We start from the raw sequence: 4239 nt of genomic DNA, 5'->3' as shown, positions 1-4239 counted from the left end.
TTTTTATGAGTTTCAAGTGAACCTTTCTGACAGGATTTTTTTTTTGTCTGTGCTTGTGTTCAGGTAACAATACAACCCTGATTTTGTTTGTTTCTCCAAAGGTGGTGAGCATGCTTGATCAAAGTTTCAAACTACTCCTAAAAGGGAGATTAAAATAAACATACAACAATAACAGCTACAGCCAAGCACCAAATAACTTGTGGCTCCAACAGCACAGAGATGTAACATCTCACTTTACGTTAAGAAAAGTTACTGGAAATAGGATAAAAATATTAAAACTTTGAAACTTGGAAGTATAAGAAAATCCATTTCTTTCATAATTCTAAAAGTGAGGAAGCATTTCCAGGGAATATCCCCACCCCATCCCACAAAAACAAAAAATATTAGAAAGTTTTATTTAAATCTAAATATCTTTTTTTAAAATAAATTGATCATCATAAAATACTACCCATGAAAATCATACTTAGGTAGCCTGTAAAGGCCACCCCAATCATTTGCACTTCTACTTTTGCTTCTGTCTCCCCCCCTCCCCTTAGCTGTTAATGCTGGAGACATTTTGTTTCCCTATTATGGTTCTTAAAACATTTATTTGGTGAAGGTCAGTTATGGCTTCCATTTGTAGCAACTGAATGATCTGACCTCAGTTTTAAAGAAAAGTGTACAAAAATATTTTGTTCATAGGAGAGAAAGATTAGTTTCAGGTTGGGTTTGACAAAATACATGAAGCACAATCCACCAAGACTGTTTCCTGTGCAAATCCCACTGAAGTGAACAGGAGCAGCACAAGCATGCAAATCCCATTGGAGTGAATGGGAGTGGCATGAGTGTGCTGCAATATCAGATAGTGTATTACTCCAATCTTGTGCAACTTTCATTTGTTTCAGCAGGACCTGTGCAGAAGAATTTCCCAGAGGATTTGCTAGTAGGCTGTCAGGAAATATAATTTGTTTGAGGAATTATTTTATGAATAGAATTTTCTAATGCAGTCAGTATTCCAAATTTTCAGTGTACAGTACAGTCGCACTTGGAACATGTTTCCAAGTCTTACTTGGACCAGGGTTCATTGACAACTCTTCCCCCCTCCCTGTTATAAAACAGGAGTTTGACACTAAACACCAAGGCTGTTCAAAAGGCTTTATCTATTACAATCAGTTTCCATAAAAAACTGAAGAGTACATTACACTCATAGGAAGCAAGTACATAATTTGCTCTTTGATGTTTTTCTCTTTAAAAAAGCATTACAAAGTCTTATGCTTAAACAGAGACATAGAAAAGAAACCAGTGTTTTTAACTGTCCCAAAGTTATTTACAAGAAAAAGTTACAGAGACAGCATACATAGTATTAGACCTTCTGCGAGTATATATTAAAAGTAATTCCTTTTGAAAAAAATATTGTATTTGTCTTCTACATTTCTACAATACATATTCAGTTTTTACTTTTCTGTGTGGGTTTGGGTGTGAGTTCTTTCAGTTTTCATCAAATGAGGCAGACAGTAGAGAGTGGAGTGGCATGGAAATAAATTCTGTAGGTATTCCAATTCCTAATTTATGTAAATTGCTTTTTATTTACAGCCAGAGTGACTTATTTTGACATGATAGTCATCTGAGGACTGCTTCTAGCATTGCTTTTAAATTGCACACATCCAGTTCATGTCCATGTTTTCAAATCTTAGCAAAAATGATAATCAAATCAAGCGTAAATGGCAAAGCCAGCCTGGAGTGATTTTTTGGATACTGCATCCATCCACGTGAATACTCTAACATGTCAGAGCATACCTCTTCACCTCCTGGTACATCTGCATTTCAGACAAATTCCAAGAGTCTCAGTTGGAGGACTCTCGTCATGTCAGATTATTTATTTAGAATCACAATAGCCTGAACAGAATATAATTTCACCATCTTCAGTTGGATTTCCCTACCTTTCTTGATTTAATTCTGAGACCAAATGTTCATTCTATTGCTGAGATGAAATGTGGCTTGGTGACTCTGAACTGGGAGGTAGTTCTATAATCCGACACAGTGTTATTAAGACTGCATCTTTTTGGATTACAGAGATGGTAATGGGAGATTTTCTCCAAGGATATTCCTTCCTAGGTCTTTTATTCTCACACATAGACACCACAAGAAAAACAAAATACATTGGCTGTGATGGCTTTACTTCGCTTAACATCTAAACTAGCCCATCTGCATCAAAGATGGTCTTGGGCCTTCTTTGAGAAATAATTACAGTATAAAGATCTACATATATCCTTAGACATAGGTGTGCCTCATGCAGATCCATTAAGAGTTTGCTTTCGGTACATTTGCTGTGACTTTTGTGCTTATTCCTATTTTCTCCTTTGATTATTATTGTGGTCCCAGCAAAATTATGCAAGTGTTGACATTCTTCTGTCCCTCAGTTTGCCCACCATTATGGTCTTCTCTGGCAGAAAGCAGAAGCATAACACTTTGGCTGCTACACATTTCCTTTGCCCCAATGTCCATGGACAAATAAATATGAGCGAATCAAAAGTAACATAAGAAGCAGTCCTGGAGAGTAAAATTAGCCTAATGTAGTCCACCATCCCCATCCTCAGCATTTCAAAGGGAGTTAGGAAAGCTCAGTATATTTTGGTTGTGCTTTGTTTATAGCCACAAGTACAATCACTGTGCCTCTGTGTCTTGTTTGCAGTAGGCCATACTATAGGAACTGGAGAAGCAAAGACAGGGAGAATATTTTGCCATTCAATGGCTTTCCTAAATAAGTGCAGGAGCAAATCCCCATCACCCAGAGAGGAATGCTTGTTTTACACAACGGAACTTCAAAAAGTCATATTATTGTAGTACATCTTATTAAATAACACATTTTTTGCCTGATTCAAACACTGAAGTGACACATTGAAAAGAACACAATCATAGTGCATTTGATCCCTACAAGAAGCTGATAGACTAAGCTATTTTGCTTCAATTCTTTAAGCTGGGAATTAATCAAAGACAAAGATAAGTGCTTTTTTTAAAAAATAAGCTGTTTTAAGCAGAACACTCTTCAGGGTAAGGTCTGTTCTCTGTAGCAGCTCAATTTTGTAATACCATTTGTCCGTTCATATGAGCTTGCTGCTTGAATAATAAAGGACCAAATGTGGCAAGGTGATGTTTTCCTTATAAATTATGTCTGAACTCCATACACTGTTGAACACACTTGTCTGCTGCCAATTCAAGCTTATGCTAAAAGGTCTTTGCCTTTTCTACACATAAGCATACATTCTCCCCTCAACCAACAGCAGTTATCTTCAGTTCCAGGCTAGCAGCTCCATCCTCCAAAAAGCCCTGTCCAACAAATATGGGGGGGGGGGGGGGGGCATAACTTATATATCTACAGTAGATGAAGCCTTTTTTAATGTTAGCTTACAGAAAAGAGCGTGCAAAGCAAACATTTTCTGCAAATGTTCTTACAAAAAGAAATAACACTCAGAATTTATTGCTGCTATATCCAATGCTGTTGTCTTTCACTCGTCCTGTGTTCTGTGGTTCAACCACTGGGACAAGAAAAATAGGCAAGTATTATACATCTGGTTACTAAACTCACTGTACGCAGGTTTATCCTCATTGTAGTAATGCAGAGGTCTGCTTTCAGCTCCACACCACGGTCACCTCTCCTCATTAATTTTTGTGCGTTTATTTTTTAATGTAAACTGAGTGGATGGATTACTTTATAAAACACTAGTATATGAGCACAATCAATCCATGTCACTATACATTCAGATTGCTGTTTTTAAGAAGTATTAATGCATTTATTACCACTGGAGAAATATTAGGTTGGAATTGTCATTTCTTACTTATGGTGAACCTAAGGCTCATGGGGTTTTTCTGGCAAGAGGTTGAGAGAGTATGACTTGCCTAAGGTAACCCAGTGGCTTTCCATGGCTGATTTGAATCCCTGGTCTCCAGAGTCATAGCCCAGCATTCAGACCATGGCTCCACACTGGCTCTGAAATATTAGGTACTTTCTGAAAAACGAAGAGCAACAATTTCCATGTTATGGATGTCTATCATTTTTAGTGAGGAGAAAAGCAGGTTCAGAATTAAATATGATGAAGACTTTTCTGTATGCAACATGGTTAGAAAATGGATCAGTTTGCCCCGAGAAATCGTACAGCTTTTATCCTTGGGAGAATCTTAGGAAGTGCCAGATTGAACATTTATTTGCATCAAAGTCTTGTAATGGTATGTTTGTTAGTTTTGGACTGCCTCACTACAAAA

The sequence above is a fragment of the Sceloporus undulatus genome, chromosome 2 (genome assembly GCF_019175285.1).
Source record: "Sceloporus undulatus isolate JIND9_A2432 ecotype Alabama chromosome 2, SceUnd_v1.1, whole genome shotgun sequence".
Taxonomy (NCBI): Eukaryota; Metazoa; Chordata; class Lepidosauria; order Squamata; family Phrynosomatidae; genus Sceloporus; species Sceloporus undulatus.
This window is presented reverse-complemented; position numbering follows the sequence as displayed.